The sequence below is a fragment of the Miniopterus natalensis genome, chromosome 11 (assembly GCF_054644295.1).
Source record: "Miniopterus natalensis isolate mMinNat1 chromosome 11, mMinNat1.hap1, whole genome shotgun sequence".
In the NCBI taxonomy this organism is placed as follows: domain Eukaryota; kingdom Metazoa; phylum Chordata; class Mammalia; order Chiroptera; family Miniopteridae; genus Miniopterus; species Miniopterus natalensis.
The window spans coordinates 63,612,297-63,635,401 of NC_142091.1; the positions used below are offsets into that span (position 1 = coordinate 63,612,297).

Here is a 23,105-nt window from a genome sequence, read left to right on the forward strand (position 1 = left end):
TCTAGAGATGATATGAAGCTAGAAGCTATTCTGTCTTTCCAGCCCCATGGGCATGAAGCAGGAGTTCAGATATTTTAAAATAGTGAGTAGCTCCAAGCTTCTTCAGTCTGCCTTTTAAGAGCCTTAGACTGGGGATAAGAAGCCATAACTGATATTAAAGTCACTTTATATTCTTGGAACAGAAGATACTGGGTCAAACGTATAGTAGGTAATAAGAAGAATTCTTAGCTGTCTCACCTCACCGAGTCCACAGGCTATTGTGCCAGTGTGCAGTTCCTTCTCCTTGCATCTTGAATCATAGAGAAAGATGAATGGCATGTGTATCTACAAGGCCCATTTGAGAGTCATGTGGGATTCAGGACACTGAGATAAATTAGTGGGGATCCTATCTGTGTATGTGTATATGTTTACATGTGCACACAAGTGAGCAAGGGTTGGTGTTCATAGATCCTGCAATTGCAGTACGTTGTGCCTGCTTTCCCCACCCCTGCAATGTCTGTCTCAGAAGTAAAAGGAAGGGTAATATGCTGAAGGAATAAGGAAATTGATTTGGGGCAGTGCCTCCTATCTGGCTCAATGCCCAGATGAGCTGAGAACAGCAATTTTGTTTAGTAGCCTCTTGGGAAAGGCAGCAAAAACAATGTCCAATAGCTATAGTCCCTTCTGCCTCTCCCACATACCACCCTGATGGGGAAGAGCAAAGAGTCTTAGGATCTGTGGAGGAAAAGGCACAATGTCCCTTTTCTATATATGGAGGAGGGTATCTCCTGATGGTTACAACTGAGACATGTGTAGTACAGCTTTAGGCAGCTACACATGTGACTGCTGGTATCACTGCATCTTCAGGAAAAGGACCTGCCCACTACTAATATCTGTAGATGTTTTGAAAGCTTAGTGGCCAGGAAACCACTGGGATATGAAATGTTTCTCAACTCTCCCTAACCTATGACAAGCAACAAGGCTTCCTAAAACACTCCTGTGGTTTACTTGTGGTGATCCCAAATGGTTCTACTTAAAATGGCACAGCAGAGCTCCACTTTCAAACAGATCTGGAGTTGTGGTTGGGGAGCTGCCCTGGGCCAAACTAGAGGCCAAAAACTACTGGGAGAGATTGTCAAAGCTGAGGAACCTGGGAAAGAGGGGAAAAGGGAAGCATTTCAAAACAAGTGAGATCCAAGGAAAGAATGGCGGTCTTCGGTGCTTTGATTTATTTATACTTAAAAAAACAACTTTAAGTGTTTTTTTGTGTGTGTGTGTGTTTGGTTTTTGGTGGTTTTTTTGTTTTTTTTTTTGTAGTCTCATGTGAGAGGTAGCACAGCAAGGTATAAAACCACAGGTTGGACCATTTCAAAGCAGAGTTCTGTCATTTATTAGCTCAGTGAAATGGATAACTCATCAAACTTATCTAAGCTTCCCTTTCCTCACATTTAAAAAAAAGTGATTATTTCCCTGTGGATTCAACATCATTATAAAGAGAAAGCATTTAGAACCATGTCTACATATAGTAATCACTCAATAAATATTACCTATTATTGATATTTTTCATATTATTATTGCAGTTTTTGTAAGGACGCAATGAGATAAAATATGTAAAATAACCCACTACAGTTTCTACCACATAATAGATGGTGAAAATAGCAGCTTTCTCCATTGTTTTAACTTCCTAGGCACAACCTGCTCCAGCAGTAGTTTGCTCTACAACAGCTTTTATAAAAAGCACCTGAATTTGGTTTGAGTCTCACTTCGGAGCACGTTGCTACCTAAGTATGAATGAAGAGTCTATACTGTGCACAATATGGTAAACGCAGTGTAAAGACTACAAAAGGGATGATTCCAAGTCCTTGAACTTGGCCAGGAGTCATGCACTTTGAATAGATCTACTTAATAAGTATTTGTATCCAAAGCCCAGATAATCATTTCCTCCATTTTGCTTATGAAGAAGCATTGAGCCATATTCCTTGGACCACTATCCCTAGGTAGGCAGAATGGAGCATGTAAGGATGGGCTATGTCAGTGCTGAGATGACAAATTAGACAAAGTCAAAGCTGGATAGAAGCACATTCAGAGCTTGCAGATGTCCAACAGCATGGGTGTTCCAGACAATTTAAAGAACTTCTCCAGTGGACTTTCATCTACTGAAGAGGATTGTTTTGTTTTTGCTTTTGTGTCCTTACTTCCAGAAAAGCCTGTACATTCTCTTTCAAAAACAAGAACCTGTTCCTAGGAGATGAGAGGAGCAATGCAAAAATAGCACGGATGCAGTTCAAGTTGTTCCTTTGAAAAATGATAGCTACAGCCAGATGATCTGGAGGAAGAACAAGGCTCCTTAGATGGTCATTAAAACTCCAAACCTCAATGCGATGGAGCGTTACAGGGAAGTAAACACAAAACTAACCCTTCTAGCAAGTTACAGTGTGAGACATAACGTATCCTTCCCACTTTCCACCATTAGACCTAGGGCATTTATTAGTGATTCCCTCTCAAGCACCTCACCCCCCTTGTCCCTCAATAGCCCCTGAATTCTGATGCATTTGAGCATCAACTCCATTCCCTTGAAGCCAGTGTCTGGTCTATAAGTGGACACATGACCTAAGCTAGACCAGTAAGCTTAGATCTCAGGATGCTTGCTGGGAATAAGGGGACAAAACTAGAACCTTTCTTTAGTGGATGGGTGAGGGAATGCAAAAACAATAGTGATGGAAATGGTCCATGGAGGAGGAGTGACCAAGAGAATTACAGCAAATAGAGCAGAAGTCCCTTTGATATCCTTAACATTCGGATAAAATCACACCTGAATTTCATGAACTATGGGATGTTTCATTGGCATGTGTCAGTAACTTTTCTTTTTTTGCTTAATCTAGTTAGATTTTGTTCCCTTATTTCCAATCTAAGGCATCATGACCAATACAATGCCTGAGAGATGTCCCGGAGGAAAACTTGACTATGGACGGATGAAATTCATGTGTCCAGCATGAGTGCAACAGAAGCATATTCCAATAAGCCTCTCTATTCTGCTTTCCAAACTGTAGAGTTACACCAAAATTATCAGGAACTTTAGCATTTCAAATTAGAAATGCATCTTCTAATGTGCTTTTCCCCTTTCCATTAAACAATCTGCCCTACGTTATTTTTAACTTCATTCTGCCTGAGGTACATGCCTAGTGATTATTTCATAATACTGTTGTATGAAACGCCTCTGATATTTTTACAAATAGCCTGAGTGTTTTCCATGTGCAAGCATTCTGCTAAAAAAAATTTACCTGCATTATTTCAATTATAACTTGCCACAGTCCTGTACTATATTTATTCCCATACTTCAGGTAAGACAGCTGAGGTCCAAAAGAATAAGTAAGATTGTGCAAAGCCACAGACTGAAGGAGTGACAGGGCTCAGCTCCATCTGGCTTCTATGTTTTCATATCACCAACCTTGTAGAATCACTGGGTGCTCTAAATAGGAGACATGCAAAGCACCAAACACATAGAACTCAGCATAGGGCGACTAGTATGAGTACTGCTGGGGCTACACTTGGGGAGATAACATTTGATTCTAACATCACTAGTATATGAACCGGAGAAAAAACAAAGAGTTCCTCTGAATCTAATAACACAAAGGTCTCTGATGAATTCTTTGGCTCTGAACTCCCCACCCCCTCTTTCAGGTAAGAATCTGGGCATATTTACAGGGAAGCCTACATATGGCCTTGATGCCAGTCCTGGAAGAAAGAGAAGGAGCCTCTGGGTGTCAGCACGGCTGCCTCAGACCTCTCAGTGATGCTCAAAATCCCTCCTGTTTCCTCTGTACAAACACCTAGGAGATGTGCTGTGCCTCACTCCTGCTGGCTGAAAGGCCCAGGGCCACCTTACAATGAACAGTAGACAGAGCGCGATGGGACTGAGGGCTTTAACACAGACGGAGCCTCTGTCCCTTCTTGGCTGCCGCCACCAGCAGCAGGGTTGGACCTGAAGTGATGGCGCTGTGCCGGCAAAGCACTTTGGCACATGCCGGGATGGGAAAGGCTCTAATGAGACCCATTTCACAATTCACCGGCCACGTGCATTAAGCAGGCAGAGATTTCTTCCTCACAGCCGCAATATCTCCCAGGGCCCAGGGCCGTGATAGGGTCCCCCACTACCCACCAAACCAGATCTCTCGCTGTCCCCTCACTTCCCTTTCTTTGGTGGTCAAATAAGCTAAAGGGGAGAGGCAGCCGTCTTAAAGAGGCAGGAGGCATTTTCCACTGCAGATCCCTGGCAGGGTCTACAGGAACCTCCCAGAGACCCGCAATGCATGCTAATCCTTCCACTGGATAGGAGAGCAGCCTCCTTCATAGGAAAGTCATTGTGCTCTCTAATTGTCGGAGACTGCTGCTTTGCACTCTCCTGGAGCGATCCAATTAACATATCACCACAACACCGACCATTATAATAAGTCTGTGTCCCACCAACGAGGGGAAGCCCCTACCCTGCTTCCATCCACCGCCTCCCTCTAATTAGGCCTTTAATACGTAAACAGACAGGGGAATGCGAAGCCTGGAGAGAGGGCTGTAGTCTGACTCAGCCTGAAAGCGACCTAGTAGAGCTGCAGTATTTTCCTTGTTAATGGGAACAAGTTGGGAAACTGAGAACAAAAGAAAGAACAGGAGGAGGGAAAGGATGGGGAGGGGGGAACTACGGACTGAGGGACATAGGGAGGGTGAAGGGAGGGCGAGAAGGAGAGGGGAAGGCTGCTGGCTGCTTGGAGGAATTGAAAAAACGTATAACTTCTGCTGGAAACTATCGCCATGGCAACGTCCAAACAATGCAGAGAAAGCCTTCATAGCTCCATTCTTGCCTTCCAACGTAGACGTTAACTCTTTTAGGGTGACTTCTGACTTTCGGCCTTTTCAATCAGAAGAAATTGGAGTCCCCTGGATCACTCCCCATAATGCATTTAAATTAATTCACCCACACACATGCTCTGGTTCCTGCAGAGGTGATTCTCACTGGAGATCCTCTAACAAAGCTGCAAACATTCTCCTTTCCCAGAACAGCCAACCTCAGGGTAATCGATCACTCTCCCTTCGTCCCCCCTCCCCCCCCTCTCTTAAGGTTGTAAAAATCAGTATATTCTGACATCTGGTTGATTCAACTGTAAGCCATTGAAGAGAAGCACATCTTTACACTTTCAAATGTCAAGCACCTTTCTCAAAAACCCCATATTTTAGTTACTGAACTTTCCAACATCATTATCAAGTCCTTGGTTCAAAGAAAACATGTCTATTGTCCTGAGAATGAGTTTTTTTAGTACGATGTTTCTTAGGCTTAAATAAATAAATAAATGGATCAGCTCTATGGACAATAGGCTATTAAACCACCATAAATCAATCAATCAATCAGCTTGTTCTTGGCAAGGCCACCTTTAAAATACCATTGACTTGAATAATTATAGGACAGTATTAGTCATTATAAGAAAACAGACCTTACCCTTTCATAATCTATGAAACCCAGCCCCTCCCGGTCACAGATAAACCACCTGAGCAACAGATAAAGAAATATAATCAGATGGCTAAATTCTTCAACATCCTGAGCAGTGACCTGGTTAAAATCAATGGGATGAAACAAATGGGCCCGTGCCAAGAAAACAGTGTTGTCTCAGCAGTTTGCAGTTTGTCAAGAACCAGAGACCACACTCAGCACTGGCTCTCTGCAATCAAACTTTCCCGCACACCTCCTGATACTGCCTCACAGGGGATGGAGCAACCAGGGAACCTTGTTTGGATGTTCTGAGACCAAACTGCTGTTGAGAGGATTCAAAGGGATGGGACAGCCAGATTTTTAAAGTACTGTGAAGTATCACTCTTAATGCTCTCTGGTTTACTAATCTTCTTAGATTAATCCTACTAACCCCAAACTGGAAAGAAATCTAAAAAGAGAAGAAAAACTTTACTAAAATGGACTAAAAGAAAAACAAAATATCCAGTTTATCATACTCAAGGCATTTTTATTCAAAGACTGAAGAATAAAATTAAACCATAATTAAATAGTACCTTAGCCTTTCCTTTCATTTAACCCAGGGTCTTCTGCTGCTTCTTAGGGCAGAAAGGAGGAAGCGTCCTCGGAAACAGAAGCCAGAGCACCTCTGAAAATGCACAGCTGGTGCAGGACCCCAGGTGTTTACATAGTGTGCAAAGTGATTGCAGCTCACCCAATTTTTAAATGCAGACACTCTTACCCAGGAGATCTATTTCCCCATTGTATGATTCCATATTTGGGCATTACTCAAATGTAAAATTCATAGTCTTTTTCCAATGGTCATTTGTGAGCAAGAAGGCCCGCTTTAAATAACTGTGGAATGCACAACTTCCAGGGGCACCTTCATTTCTGTGAACAGTATCCTTTGAACACTGCCACTGAGGAGTGCGCATTGTAAAACTTGTGATGAGCCATTAGCACATCCAATTAGCACTAAAATGTATTTACAGAACTACTATCCATATTTCAAAAAGCCAACTAGAAACCGTGCATGTTCTCACACAACTGCATAATTAAAACATCTTTCTTTTGGCTCAACTTATGTCAACTCAAGTTAACAATGTTCATCCGGTGCATTTTAAGAATGATGATTGGCAGGTATGTGTTTTTAATTAGACAACATGGAGAAACAAATTGCAATGTGTTTATTAGGCAAAGTAGTTTTGAAACATTGGTCCCTAGAGGAAAAATAATAAAAGATGGTCTTAGTGGTAAAAATATTGGAAAAATTATGGCTTCCACCATAAACTGAAGAACCTCTTTGCCCTAAAGAAATGCGTATCAGTACACTCACTGATTGGTTCTACCAAAATATGTTGAAAATTCTTATGAGCTAGGTTAAATGTAGATGACAAGATGAGGACAATGTCCTCAAGTCACAATCTAGTGAGTTTGGGCCAAATAAGTAGATATATTATAACAGTGATAAGAGCTATCGCCCATATATGAATAAAGCATTGGTGTACAGAGGACAGTGGACCATAGGGACCTGGGAGATTTTCCCAGAAGAGGTAACTTGCTCCGAACTTTGACGTATAAAGAGTATGTCACAGACAAATAGAGTGACTCTCACATGCTTGGGATATCTCCTGAAGAATGAAACATTCAGAATGACACGCAGACATGAGAGGACGTGAATAGGTTGGCCAGACCATATTATCAAGAAAAGAATCCGGATTTTATTCCGTAAATATATGTATACAATAGATAGAAGGGAATTTTTAGCACTATTTCTTAGGATGATCCTTCTGAGGGAACAGTGAATAATGGACTACACTGAAGAAAAGTTGGCATCCACAGAAAGGCAAGAAAGTTAAAAAGGTATCTAAGTCGGTAATGATAGAATCTGGACTAAGAGACAAAAAAGCTGAGCTTAGGATAGTGCATAGATTTGATGGGTGGTTGGATATGAGGGAGCTTAAAGAGACAGCGATATAATTGAAACTGAAACTATATAGCCTCCGGGAGGAAAAATAATCAGTTCCAGTTAAGTTTGCAAGGCCTACCGCCCAGGTAAGGAAGTGGGATCCTGGTGGCAATGGAGATGGAGGCGTCTTCAGCATACACAGGTGACTGAGGCCAAGGATCCAAGTGTCATCTCACACAAAAAAACAAAAAACCAGTTGACATCTCTCAAGGATGCAGAGAGACTGGGACTAGAATAAGTTCAAAGGGAAAGCCCTGGACAATTAAGGAGAGAGCAGGAGGAGAATGAAGTGAAAAGAATTCAGGAAGCGACAGCAAGCAGCCCCTGGAGCCCCTGGAGGAGTTTCAGAAAGCCAGCAGCAGGGATGCGACCAAGTGCCACAGAGAGATCCAACATGACCAGGGTGGAGATCAAACCCGTTGGGTTTGTAGGATGCTGAAACTAAACTCCAAAATTATTAGTGTTGACCATATTTCTCATACAATTCTGAGTTTCCAGATGATCTCATAGCATTTTGCAAAGCCTATCTGACCATGTTACCTTGACTGAGGACAGTTTTTCCCATCTCTCCGAGAAGCTGTCCTTCCTCACTTATGGGCATGCTTGGATATTACTGAAGATTGGCAAAAGCATGCAAGGTATATGTGACAACCTTCATTTCAGGAAGCAGGGGAAAGGGAGGCTGCAGACTTCTCAGTCTCAATTAGAATACTCCCACTGAGTCCCAGGTTAGATGACAGTGAGCTACTACGCCTGTGCTACCAAGTCAACAAGTCTGCACTTACTGATTCTGATCTCATTTCTAAGGTCAGAAGAAATGTAGTCTCTACTTCCAGCTCCACCACTTAGTTGCTGAACAACCTCAGACAAGTTACTTAGCCTCTCTGTGTTTCAGTTCCCTAAGTGAGAACTAAAGAGAACACTATATGTTATATTTTTAACATACTGCCTGGTGCCTATCAGATGCTCAATAAATGGTAGTTACTATTACTATCGCTGTTATAAAATTATACCTATAACCTCCACAAGCGTTCAAAGCTTCCATGAGCACAGAAAGATGCCATCAACGTAAGTCAAAGTTGAAATAAAAGGTTATGAATCTCACATAAGTTTTTTTTTACCTTTTTTAGGCTTCAATATAAATCTTATTGACATTGGGAAACATTATCAAAAATAATATTATCAACTTTGATAGCAGAATCAGCAAAATATTTTCATTTACACTCAGTAACTGTGAAGCATAAAACATTCACAGACTTTCAGTTAGATGTTCCCATTTCTGTGGAAAGTAGCCAAATATTTCAGTGAAAGGTGAGCTAGCATTTATTGTGTACTGACCATGCATCAAACACTTAGACATGTTAATGCTCCCAAAACATCAAGAAAAATGATCTCCAGTTTTACAGTGGAGGAAACTGAGGCATAGCAAGGTTCACTGGCCTACTGAGGATCCTCCTGCTAACAGGTGGTAAACAAAATTGGAAAACAATGTTGCTCTATTCCAAATCTCATTGTATTTCCTCTACAAACACTCTAGAGATTTCTTTTACCCTTTACTCTATATATCAGCCATTTTAACACCAATTCTGCTTTTCTCTCAAAATACTGTGCTGTTCCTCTCCACATTTTAAAAACTAGTAACCTGAGATCAATACTTTTATATTTTTAATTCCTAGGAATCTTGAATTCCTAGGTGATCAATTGTGAATTCAGATATAAAAATCTTAGTGCTTGAAGAAATGTTAGATTTTACTTTTATTTAACAGAGAAGAAGATAAGACCAACCTAAGAGAGGTTAGGTGACTTGTATATATTGTTACAGTCTATTACTGACAGCATCAATAACATATATTTTGCATCACCTAACTTTCAGGCCTAGACTTTTCCAATGTAAGGAATCCATTCAATGGTGCTTAATATCAGTGTGTGATGTCCTCTTTGCACACACACACACAGTGTCAAAACACTCATTGATATTTCTCACTAAGTTTCTATAAGTTGCAGAGGTATGTAAATGCATTTGAGTCTTTTGGAGGAAATGTCTCTTAAAATAAGTTCAATTAGTCAGTCATAGGATATTTATTGCAGGCACACTATTTCTCAGACATTCCTTTGAGGGGCTGAGAACATGCCAGAGAACAAATAAACCCTTGTCCTCAGAGTGTTACAAGCACCCTGTTTTAGCTGCAAGATCTGCCCAACCAAGTTTCAACTGTCGAATTGACATTTCTGTAGAGAAATCATTTTGCAGAAGGATGCAACAGACTCTTGGTCTCCTTGGAGAGTCTTCGAAGACACTATAGACAAATCTATTTTTTATGCCTGTATTATAAAATACTTGACAATTTACTGAAACTTTACTTGGACACGGAATATATTTTCCACAATTCACAAAGCATGTTTCAATCTTTCCTGAGGGAATGGCATTCACCAAAGCACTTCCAAATGTGTTTTAAAAGTGTAGGAACTTATAAAAAGGGGCTGCATCTATTCGCATTCTCAAACTTAATCTTGTCTATGTATTTTTCCTTTGTTACTCTCTATGCCAACATGATTTTAGATTAGCAGCTTCAGTCAAACAAGACCATATTTGTTTTTTGCAAACTGTGCATTACCTAAACTAAAATCAGAGATGCCCAACTTAAGTGCATATTTATTGAATGTCTGGCTGTGCCTGACATATATAATCTGATTCCATCCATGTGCTTCCTTATAACCTCTATCTTACAGATAAGCAGACAGGCTCAGAGAGGTTAAATGGTGGAAGTAACACACGTGACCTAGTGGAAAGATGAGTACACAGACTCACTTAGGAGGTCAGAGTCCAAGTTTACCAAATATCTCAGCCACATTTAGGAAGCACATAAAAAATAAAATGCATCAAATGGTAAGAACTTCTACAGATGATGTCTTCTTAGGATCAGCAAGGTTGGTTAACTTTAGGATACTTCTTCAAAATAAACACAGATTTCAAACTGACTTCGGAATTGACCAGAAGCCGTATAAAATTCCAATGGGCAATTCCTCAGCCTGGCTGTGTGGTTATAACCTGCAGATATGACATCAAGGATAACAGTAACAACAGTAGGGCCCTTTTCCCTCCGAGAGGAAACAGGTCTCTGGCAGCATATTGAGGAAATGGAAGAAACACAGAGCTGCTATTACAGAGAATGAAATTATGAGCAAAGACCAGGACTGGTTGCCTCAGAAAACCATTACTGAATTGGCGTTGGAAGATTTGCACGTGCAAACAATAAGACACTTATGTCTACATGAAGTCTTGATTCCAGAAACTATCAGGCCTTTACCCTACCACAAAGCAAAGGTGTTTAACGAACACAGAATTCATTATAACTGGGAAGACTATGAATCCAAATTGTGAATTTGGGGGCCTTCATATAAGGAATGGGATTTTATGGCCTCTAATTTAAATTATATTGCTGCCCAAAATCTGTGTTTATTTTGTGCATTCCAGGTCCAGACAAAGTAATATGCAGCTAAAATTATCCATTGAATATGCAAAATCTATCATGTGCAGCTTTCAGACCAAAATAACAGCAACACAATAAGAGTCTTATTTCCTCCCAAATATCTCATTTAAGTATTATCTTTGTTGAGATTTGAGTTTTCTGTACTTTAAAGAGAAAATCTTGATTTCAGTTTCCAGCTTGAAGCCACATTTCAATCTAAAATGATACGCTGCAGCCAGTCTGTCCTGCTAAGAACTCAAAGGAAGAATCTGGCAACGACTGTAAGGCCAGTTACACATTCCCTCCTTCTCAAGTGTAGCCACTAGACTTGGTAAAGTGTCTGGCCAGCCTGTATTCATTCCCTGGAAGTTAATCCAAATTAATCCTAGAACAACCATAACAAACAGCCCTCTTTAGAGGGCCTATTATGCTTGAGGCTTTGCATAACATTACTTTTAATTCACCAAACAATTCAAATTCATTGAATTCTAATTTGTTGATATGCTCAATCCCATCCCACAGATGAGAAAACAGAGGGCCAGAGAAATTAAAGGTGTGTCCCAAAGCATACAGCTATTAAATCAGAGGAGAGAGATAATTTTAAAAGAGGACTTCAAAACTTGCAAAACCCAGCAGTTTCTGGGCCTGTGGTCCTCAGCAGAATCCCAGTACACAATTACCAACTCACAAATGTTATTCAGGGGGCACCAATTTTGGCCCTGAAATAAGCTCACGAGGTGGGTTCCCACGTCTCCATTCTTTCATCAGTCCACGAACAAGTTGCCTAAAACGCAGAGCCAAAACTGACTGCCAAACCAAAGGAGCTAAACCCCAAACTGGTCAATGTGTCCCTAACTGTAGTGCTGGGGAAATGAGTGATTCCCCAGATGAAAACCGATACCTTGGATGCTCCACCATCTCCAGATATGAGGAACGTGCTTAAGTGGAGCTGGGTGGGAGGAAACATTTCAGCCTACACTTTTAAAGACATTCAATTCTCTCCCTCCCTTTTCCTCTCCCTCCCCTAACCCCTTCCCTCCTCTCATTCAGAAAAGGTAGCCAGCCAGTGTAAATGTTGGAGGGCACAGAAAGGGGGTGGCGACTCTGAAGGGGAGGAAGGCACTTGGAGGTCTCCCTGGAGCAGCACTGAAGAAATGCTAACGTCAAAAAGAAAAAGAAAAAATTAAAGGAAAAGGGAGAGTAAAAACCTCTCCCGGTTGGCAGAGGCGAGGCTGTTTCCCACGTGAAGCCCAGAGCTGAACTGTGCAGGAAGAAAACGTCCAAGTACAGTTTTTCCCTCTTTTCTCTTTCGTCAGTTGTGCCAAATTGCAACTGGGCGGGAACTTAACTTGAGTCAATCTATGACCACAGTAGTAACTTAACTGAGGTCATGTGAAAATAAAACAAGCAAGCAAATAAAAAAATAAAAACTGCAAGGAATGATAAGATATGCAAAAGCCTACAGAGATCTTAGGGGGGGGGGACACAAAAAACCTGCATGATCATTTCCATGGGTTGGTCAATTTATTGCCTGATCTGTGCCCCAATAGGAAACATGTGCCCAGAAAAGTAAATTAGAGAAGTGCTTGGCTGTCAGCTAGTTTAGTTAAGGAGTAATGAAAGGGATAAGGGTAGATGATAGGAGTGGAAGAACAGGCTGAGATGCTTTTAGTAGGGTGTTTCTGGTTTCTATTACCACCTCCTTAATATAAATCTAACTCCGTGGTTCCTTAATGACTCTCCAGGGACCACCACTCACTGGATTAAATGTGCCCGACACCAAGAAGGACCCAGGAGAGGGCTGTCTTTCATCTCCTTCGGGATATGCCAGAGCTGTGGATCTTATCTTTTTAAAAAATAATATTAAAGCTAGGGTTATCTGAGATCATCCATTAGGGGGGGGGAAAAAAAGGCCTCAAAAGAGATATAAATGTTGGAGATGGGCTAGTCCTCAGGTCCAGTGTGGCAGGAGTTTATTTTGAGCTCTCAGGACAGGTTCTTTCCTTGACCCTTCTAGACAAAAATGGCAGCTGCGGGGACAGAAGTAGCCAGGCCATGTATGGCTGGTTCCTATCCAGTTTGGATCCCAAGCTGAGTTGTGTCTGCTGTTCTGAGGCCTGGGTGAGTCACCTGTCTCAGATGGTTTGGCCATTCACCAAAGAGTTATAGCTTCTCTGGGCCTCAGGTCCCTTTTCTGTATTGGCTTGAGATCTCTGAGGAGTCTTCTGGCTCTAGTTATATAGTTTATGATTCTGATAGAAGGCCTCAGAGAGGAATGAAGAAGAGGGGAGAGGAGTTCTGTTAAAAAGAAAGAAAGGGAGGGAGGGGAAAGAAGGCTATTCCTACAGGCCCTCAGGCTCTCTAAACATTTTCTACCTCTTCTTATTTAGCTTTATTGGCCTCTTTCCCCCAAAACAAACCTGAAACGTGAGAAGCACTGGTGTTCAACACACAGACCTTTTCTTTAGCTCCTTTACCTAAGTTACCACACAGGATACCCAGTCCCTGCCTTTTTCTCAAGAGCCCTGGCCCAGCGATGTGGGAAGGTTTCTCACAAAACCCAAGCCAACTGCCCAAGCCATTTACAATGTAGTATCCAGCCTCTCTGTTATCCAAAGAAGTGGTTACACGGAGGTGGGCTCGAAGAGAAGTGGGTCCTCCCTCCCCTCTCCTTATCACCAGCAAGAATTGAGGCAATCTGGAGACCACCCTGGAACATGTGTTAGCAAGAGAGACTGGGGAAAGTGTGGCCTCCTGTCTCCCCCATTCCCACACCTCCTCCCTCAGTCCACCAGGAGCCAGAAGCCAGCCTTCATCTGCTAGGTTTATTATCATATTTTTGTGTTAATCCATTCTGTTGATCTGCAATGTCAGGTTGGATAATGAAATTTAAATTAGGCCCCTTCGATTTCCAATGGCTAAAAAACTGTGCATCCAACTCCCGGGCTGCCAGGCAACTTAAATAAGCATTCTAGAGCGTCAATCACACAGCACAGGCACCCCTCACTGCAGCGGCTTTCTTGGGGAGACTTCTTTCCTCACTGGTGAACATTTCTGCAAAGGCAGGCGTTTGCCCAGGATGCAGACAACCTGCATCTATAGCGAGCCAGCTCCTCCTTGAGTACAGGCTGATGGAGCAAATGCGTGGGCCACCCCCTCTCTCCTTTCTGGCCCCCTACAGCGATGTCTTTAAAAACCACACTCCGGGAGGTGAGGGAATAATGGGACTAGGAGCAAGAAATGAATGGGCCTTTTTCTTTACCAATAAATAAGAAAGTAAGGATCACTCACTGTATTTCAGAACGATCACGGCAACATCCAGACGGAAATCCAGGTGGTTAAGAACAGGCTAAAACGCATGATCTCGACCCCAAAAAGAAAAAAATAATAATAAAAGGAAGAGGGAAAGAAAGGAGCTTGATGAAAAATCCAACTGCAATTATCCGTCAATTTTAGTCAACACAGGCACCAATCCAAGTGTGCTCTGCTGGTTCCTCTCCCCCAGTCAGTGCCTCCTTCTGCCGCGGTCAACTTTTCTTCTCCAAAATTCTTTGCAGATGTTTTATTAATTCCCTCGAAAACACCATCATATCAGGTCTTTTACTCTCCTAAAAAAAAAAAAAAAAAAAAAAGCCCCAAACTTTTCATTCCAAAAATATATCCTTGGCTGACTTTCTCCTGTATAGAAAAACAATGAACACACTTTTTCCTTGTGGCTCGTCGGTTCTCCATTACCGATCATCTTTTTTTTAGGGGGGGGGGCGCTGTTTTATTACGGATCCGTGTCAGCGCGCGGGCCCGACGCGGGTCTGCTCCCTCGCCCGGCGCCCCCAGGGCGCGCGCCCTCGCGCGGGTCAGGATCCCGGCCTCAGGGGGCGCAGCTTCGCTCCTCCGGCTCCCCCGCACGCTCCACCGCCTCCGGCTCTAGGACGGCGCCGCGTCCCGCATCCTTCATGTCTGCAAGGCACCCAACCGCCACCGCCGCCAAAAAAAAAAAAAAAAAAAGTCTCCTTTTACATCGTCGATTCCTCCTCTCCGCAACCCCCACCTTTCCGAAGAATTTGGGGATCAACTCGCCCCGCTCATCGCCCTCTCGGCCGGCCCCTTCTCCAAAGATCTGATTAGATTTCTCATCACAACCCAGTGCGCAATTGGGTCTCTGCTGTCAGCCTCCCGGGCCAGCCGCCGTCCCCGCTCGCTCCGGACTCCCGGTTATATCCTGTCTCCTTCCCTCCGCCGCCTCCGCAATTTCATAACCTCACGTTAAACGGAGTGCGGGGGGCGGGGGCGGGGGCAGCGGAGGGAAATTTCAGGGCTCCGTCGGCCGTCGAGAAGCCGCCCCGACTTTCTGTCTTAAAGGCTAGCGGGGCTCTCCCGGCCCCTGCCCCGCCCCCACGGCCCCGCGTCCGGTGGCTCCAGGTGCCGCGAACTCCGCGAGCAGCAGCGCGGGGGTCACGGGGAAGACGCGTGACGCGGGCCCTCGCCGGCGGCCCCCGCCAGCCCCCGGGGCCCCCTCTTCTCCATCTGCGGGCGGCGGATCCGGGGTGGGGGGAGGGCGCCGCGGCGAAAGAAGTTCCAAGTGGGCTTTTATTTCAAACGGGGAGGGCGAAGTGCGGGGACCGACGGGATGGCAGGCACGTTAAAAAACAATATGGAAAGGAAGACGGAACGGAAAACAAATCCCTAATCGCTGGCTCCGCTCACGCTCCGCGCACGAAACTGCAGCTTTGATCTCAGGTCCAGCTGCGCCGGGCACACGGCGGAGCCACAAGTTGGTTCCTCGCGGCGCAGACCTTCCCGGCGCCGGCGGGTCCTCGCGGGCGGCGCGTTCCCGGGGCGCAGCTACTCCGCGCCGCCCCGAGCGCCCGCGCCCCGGCCCCGCGCCCCGCGCCGCAGGCTCCCGCGCCCCGGCCGTCCACTCCGCAGGAACTCTCCTCCTTCCCTCCCGCTGCTCTCCCCTCTGCCTTCCCCCAAATAAATAAATGCTCTCCGGGTGCCGGCGGCAGCTCCCGAGTCTAGGCTTTCCCTCGGCCGGCGCCACGTCCCAACATTTAGGGACCCGGCTCCCCCAAATCTCCTATCGGACTGCAGTCTCCGTCCCTCCTCGGCCCCTCTTCGCGTCCCCTCTTCCTTCCCCTCTCTCTTCTGTGATCAGTGAAACACAATTACCCAATTACCTCCCATCATCTTAGCACTGATTGGTCAATTGCGTTAACGCTTGAAGCCGAGGAAGCGGGCACCGAGCCTCTGCGGCGGGGCACCGCTGCCACCTACAGGGCGCAGCCCGAACAGCTGCGTTGCAAGGCCACCCCCACGCTCTGAGCTTAGTAATGTGCAAAGAAACTCAGGAGCTGTGTGGGAGAAGTTGCCTTTTTTTTTTTTTCTTTTTTTTTCCCCCCCTCTAAAAGCCTGCCTGTTTTCATCCCTGAAGCCAGGAACTGGAGCTACCAAGGGGGAAGACAATGAAATCAAATTGCCACTAGAGTTTCAAAAATCTCACCAAACACACAAAGATGTTGCTTTCCGATTGCAGAGCAAGAGCCTCTCTCCTGCCTGGTCAAGCGGGCTGGTCACCGGTAAGGACAGCACAGCACATACCAGTATTACCTAGGGCAGGCTGACCAGAAGGAACCTAGGAGGAGGTGAAAAGCTGCTGGGGAGGGAGCCTGTTGTCCAGCAGGATAACCTGACCAGGAGGAAGCTCTGTAAAGGCAAGATCGGAGCCTTCAGCCGGTGCAGTGTTGCAGTAAATTGGCCTGTTCAGCTTGTACAAGACATCCAGGACAGTTTGACAACTCAATTGCAACATCCCTGGCTCCTGGCTATGGGCCTTTACAACAAGACATGTTGGGGGGAGGGGGCGGGTGGCACATTTCAATTTCACTGGGTCTTCTTAGGTTGATGGGCCCACAGAATAATATTACTACTAATGCATTTATGCCGGTTTTTTTCTCCACTATGTAACTGTCCTCAGGCCCTTTCTGTAAGCTACGATTACTCATTTTATGTCATTCAGATATGTAACCCTGAGATGTGAAAAAGATAAAAGAGGGAATGATAACTCCAACAATAAAACATTGCATACGTTGGGGGAGGAAGACAAAGGGATTTTTCTCAGTTTCAAGCTGTAAAATTAATGACCTCTGTGACGATTTACTTTACTTTTCAGAGATCAGCAGACGCACTTGGTTTAAATAGTTTTAAAGAGGCTGTAGGTTACTACTCAAGCACAATACATACTTACCATTTTAGTCTGTATGTGACAAGTCATAGTGAGAAGTGGCATTCGACAAAAAGGAGAATTCACTAAGGGAACCCCAGAGGCATGTCCAAGTTCACACCCGATGTTCTTTTATTTTTTCCTGTTCCCGTTACAGTACATGTGTATTTCCTCATTTAAAGATAAAAATTTTAAAAAAATAATTGCATCTACGCATTTTTTGTGTGTTAAGTACATATTCTAAGATGGGGTTCAGATATCAGCACCTGCAAGGGGAAGGCCTTTCTTTACACATAGATTTTGACTTATCATAATTTCTCCATCTATTTGGAGAGCTTTAATATAGTTATGAATTGCATCAAAATGTGAATCTGTTGAGGGGCAATGTCGTTGCTTCTATTTTTAAATGAATGCTGTATTGAGTTAAAACACTAGTGGGCAGTTGACTATCACTTTAGTTTGTCTTTTGACGCTCTTACTGCTGTATGACAATTACAATGTATCAACTACTAAGCCATTAAAAAGTGCAGGAACTAGCTGCTCTAGAAAACTTCAAGGGTGTCTACCCTCTGGTTCTGGTGAGCTAGAAGCCCTTGGACATGAAATTTTTCTTTCTAGGGACTTTGACAGCGAGGGAAAGAGCAATGATTTGTTTTTCAAAGCTGATTATTAGCTACCTACCAGACATCTTTAAGGCCTTACATAATGAATTAATCTATCAAACAAAGCAGCAGGGAAGGATCCTTGCTATTTATCCAGGAGGAAAAAAGAAAAGGCTTTCCCTTCCTGTTTACTTTCCCATTCAGCAGCTACAGTGTCCCTTCTCATCTCAGCCGCCCATTCACAGGGTAGGAACTTGAATGAGTCATTTGGCTTTTATTTTCAACTCAGATTCAACTGGTGATTATTGGGCATCCATATGGGTTTGTCTTTTTGCTGAATTCTAATATACATAACCCTATCTAAAATACAAAACAGCCCCCTGAGAGATTTTGAAGATGGGGAAAGTGCTTCTAAAGCCATATACTTGGTAAATGACCCAGGTAAATTTTGAATCCTGATCTACTCAATTCTAGTTCTTTCAATTTTGCTATAACTTCTAGTTTTGGCAAACCGGTCATACAGGTAAGAGGATCACTAGCATGCAGGCTGTCCTTATGGGCTCCGAATCCCAGATGTGAATTTGTAACCCTGTGGGGGAATAGGATTGTCACATTTGTCACTGAATGCCCTTCTTCAAAGAGAATTTTAGTTAGTAAACAAGCTGTCATACAAGTACGCATGCAAACTAAATTGTTAAATAACAACATAATTATATTTATTCAGTAGAAGTTGGCAGGTACTGTCAACAATGACAAGGGTAGGTGTTCAAGTAAAATTTTTAATAAAAGCTCTTTTAGAAGAAATGATTGCCTAATGAGTAATGAATTGATTACATTGTCACCCTTCCGATTAGCCCATCTAATTACCAAAAAGCAAGGACAGGACAAATGTCATTAAAACGAGATGGCTCCAGAGAAGAGGGGCACTGTGCTAACATGGCAGGTTTGTTCTGTGGACAGAATCCTGTTTGTTCTCCTGTCCTGATTTGGAGGCATGTGGGTGCTGAACCAAAACTATCATGTTACTTCACTGTGTGCTGGGGACTCTACCTGGCGTACTTCTTAGCAACCGGCGGAGGACAGCATCTTGTAATCACAAATATAAAATAGCAAAAAGAGTGAATTCAGTAACTTTGCTTAAAAATAGAGAAAACGTGGATGTGTCTATTGCGTTTATCAATTTTATTTAACAGGCCATAGGCTACTCTATTCAAGCACAACACATACTGAAGATCTGAGTCATTCTGTTACAAATTCTTTTCACTTTCAATACTGTTAAACCGGGACCCGAATATCCTGTGGGATAATCCTATCAAGCTTGCCTCTGTTGTCATGCATAATGAATGACAAGTCAATTAACTTCTTTAGAACAACTTATTTGGAAAACGACTTTAATGATAAAATGCCATATGAAGTGGGAACTCACTGCATGGGTTATGACAGACAATACTTCAAGGATGCTCTATCTCAGGGCTAGAAGATAACCCAATATCAATCTATCCTTTGTTCCTTGAAATATAGATGAAGATACTAAAATCAAGTAGATTTGCAATTTCTGTTTTTTTTCATTTGTTTTATTGATTTCAGAGAGAGAAAGGGAGAGCAAGAGAGAGAGAAAAACATCAATGATGAGAGAGAGAAACATCAATGATGAGAGAGAGAAACATTAATGATGAGAGGTGTCATTGATCTGCTGCCTCCTGCATGTCCCCTACTGGGCATCGATTATGATTCATGGGTTAATGCTCAACCACTGAACCACGCCAGCCAGGATGTTTTTGTGGTTTTTTGTGGTTTTGTTTTAAATATCTCCTCTACCCAGACCCCCACCCCATTACAGTCATATAATGACAGATGGAAATGACTTCATCATGTCTGAGTTTCCCCCCTAAACTATCACTGATTTCATAAGCATGTTTTTCTGAATTTCTAATACTGTACACATTGTTGAATGAATAAATGTCTATTATGACATTAGGACACGTCTTTTGTCTCTTGCTGAATATGCTTTTCACTGTGGCACACAAAATATTAGATGAGAACTGCAATTACTAAATAGAAACACTAATAAAAATGCCACCGAATAAAATAACTTAATCCGAGAATTATAAATTATAAATTAGCTATTGCTGTATAATAAACTATCCTAAAACTTGGCAGCTGAAAACAGCAATCATTTATTTCTTCTCATGAGTCTACAGGTCAGTCAGAGATTGGTGAAGTGGCTCTTTTGATTTTGACTTGTTTCACTGGAAGCTGATCTAAAATGGGATTAGCTAGGACACTGGGCAACTCAGCTCTGTCCTATGTGCCTCCCTCTCTTCATCAGCTTGGTCCAAGCAAATGACTTGGCAACAGAAGAAGTCCAAGAGAGCAAGCAGAAAGGCGTGACTACTTTTTGAAGCTTCTATGTAAAGCATATCTGCTGACTTCCCATTGGCTTAAGCAAATCACTGGGTTGAAACATTGTCAAGGAATGGGGCAGGTCGTTCCACACACACAATGGGAGGCCCCTCTAAAGTTGTATGACAAAAGAGAGTGAACAATCAGTGGTCTTTGCAATTAACCACAACTTCTCTTACAAATAACACATTCCCTTAATGATTGCTGGGGTTTACAGACAGGATAATTTTCAACATAAAGGTTCATTCGATTAAACAGATGGAGATTACCCTCTCCCATTATGTGCCAAGTATAACGGATGTTATCACCAACTCCTCTACCCCCATTTTCCTGGACACATCTGTTGATGCTAATTCAGGAATGGCTCACACATCTGCCCAACTCTCTCTACTGTATTCCTTTCCTGTGACCCCTCTCAGGCTCCTCTGCCGGCTCTTTGCCACTAACCCTTCTTACCCATACCATCCCCTCTCTGGGACTAGTTAGCTTCTGACAAAGGAATGCTGTGACAAAATTTAAAGGAAGAAACAATAATGGAAACATACGTTCCTTATGTACATTAACAAGAAACCACAACACTGGGAAAATTAGTGGCTATGAATAGAACAAAGGATTCATATTCTAAATACATGCATACTTCTGAGAAATAACTTTTTCAAATAAATGAGAAAACAAAAATAAATGAGTGGGGGTAAATACATTGCTACAGATGAGTGGGGGTAAATACATTGCTTGTCAGTCTGCCAAAGAACTGGTTTTGTTAACACTAATCTGTGCCCATGTTATTTATTTAACACAGTGCCTGGTCTTTTGGCCTCTGTTTATTATCATTATTATTTTTTAATATGTTTTTTATTGATTTCAGAGAAAGGGAGGGAGAGAGAGAAAGAAACATCAGTGATGAGAGAGAGTCATTGATCAGCTGCCTCTTGCCCACCCCTTGCTGGGGATGGAGCTCGAAACCCAGGCATGTGCCCTGACAGGGAATGGAACTGCAATCTCCTGTATCAGAGGTGGAAGCTCGACTGCTGAGCCACGCCGGCTGGGCCTTTGGCCTCTTAATACATTTTGTTTCATGGATGAATGAACTGTCTACTTGGTTAGGGAAGCCAAGTGGTTAAACAGTAGGTATGACAATTATAGGCCATGGTAATACAATATGCTCAACATTTTACTCGATGTAAGTGTAAGGAACTGAGAAAGCGGAGGAGGTAGTAGCTACCTCTGTGCGTGACAATCCCAGAGGACCTCGCAAACAGGAAGCCTAAATGTGTGAAGAGCTTCATGGATGCTAGCGTACAGCTGATGGATGCAGGCTGGTCGTTTTACAGCCAGAGAATGGGGTGCATTCTAAGAAAATCCAATCTGTGGCCCAAAGATTAGCAGGGCTAACGCTTAGCTAAATGACATACTCAGCTATGGTAGAGGTGATCAGACTATGAGGTGCCATGTAGAAATAAGAGCATCCAGATTTTGAAAGTTGATCCCAAAAGACAGGTGGTAAGAGAGAGCATTGGGGAAGGGGAGCATTTCGAGGGAGGACTTGTCCTTTCTGAGACCCACTGGGCAACACGACAGATTCTAGGAGTGAAGTAAAGTAGTAAGACGAATGCTGATGGAAACAGTTATATGACAACCTGACTCCCAATTTTGAATCAATTCAGAGCCACTTACATTTTAGAAGTCCTTTTGAAATACTGACCTCAGCACTTTTAGCCAATGTGCTAAAAGGAGCATTGGCAAGCTCCTTTAGCCAATGTTTCGATGGGAGATGGTATTTGTATGGAGAAACTACATGGTGGTGTTTATTGCACTGTCTAAATTAGGATTCCTTGCACCCGGGAGAAAATGGCCCGTAAAGGTATCTTTAAAATTCCGCCAGGAATTAGTAGATGGTGTGAATCCAGTTGTGTAATTTGGGGAGACAGCTGCATTTTATCTAGCTAAATCAGCACTTGATACTAAATAACACCTAAACAATGTCACCCTATTTCAGCATTAGCCATGCAGATTCAATAAACGATGGCCTTGTTTTCCCACCATATTACCATTGTGTTTTCAGGAAATGAAGTGCACAGACCTCAGAATTCAGTTCTCTTCACAATGAAGATGCATTAGCACATCTGTGATTTCAAGCCTCTAGCTGAGTTAGTGGCACATGATTCAAATAACGTTAGACAATCTGCATTTTTAAATGTCCAGGTTTCTAACATGCACAGCATTTTCCAGGGAAGGGAATGACTCTCTAGGAGATGATGCAAATTTAAAAAAAAAAAAAACAACCAAAAACTATTGTATTTACACAGAACATGAAAACACCTTTGTTGCTTGAATGAAATATTTTTCAAATACCCAAAATAAGCATATATAAAAAAATACTATTGGGAGTCAACTTTCAAAATGGGAGAAGGTCAGGAATCCTTTGCTTCTCTAGAAAGATCTTTTTAACCCATCAACAGCTGCATGGGTTTAATAGGGGAAAGATGTACAATGAATATCCCCACGGTAGATGAAGACTGTGAGATACATCTTGGCGTGAGGTCTTATTGAGCAGTGTGAACACTGGTTACACTTAAGTGATTGAATGTTTGATATTTTACTACAGCCTCCAGTTGACTATCTTCCTGACAGGGATTTTTATTAAAATTCTAAGAATTTTTATGGGCGTTCACATTTTCAGTAGGATAACAATTATGTCACATTGCAGAGGACCCGAATAGATGTTTTTCCAAAGAGGACATACAGATGGCCAACAGGCACAATGAAAAGATGCTCAGCATTACTGATCATAGGGAAATGCACATTAAAGCCACAGTGAGAGATCACCTCATGCCTGTTAGAATGGATATTATCAAAAGACAAGAGATAAGTTGGCAAGTATGTGGAGAAAGGGAGCCCTTGTGCGCCGCTGGTGGGAATGCAGATTGGTGCAGCCACTATCGGAAAACAGAGTGAACATTTTACAAAAATT

The 23,105-nt window shown here is 43.0% G+C and overlaps 1 protein-coding gene across 5 annotated transcripts in view; it reads right to left on the reverse strand.

The window, feature by feature from the left end:
* Nucleotides 1-14,529, reverse strand: part of LRRC4C (leucine rich repeat containing 4C) — a 139,419-nt gene extending 124,890 nt beyond the window's left edge. For all 5 annotated transcript variants that reach the window (XM_087821814.1, XM_016197644.2, XM_016197647.2 and 2 more), the window contains exon 1: nt 14,201-14,529. The gene's annotated coding sequence lies outside the window, so the exon portion shown is untranslated. The remainder of the gene's footprint in view (nt 1-14,200) is intronic.
* Nucleotides 14,530-23,105: the final 8,576 nt, after the last annotated feature.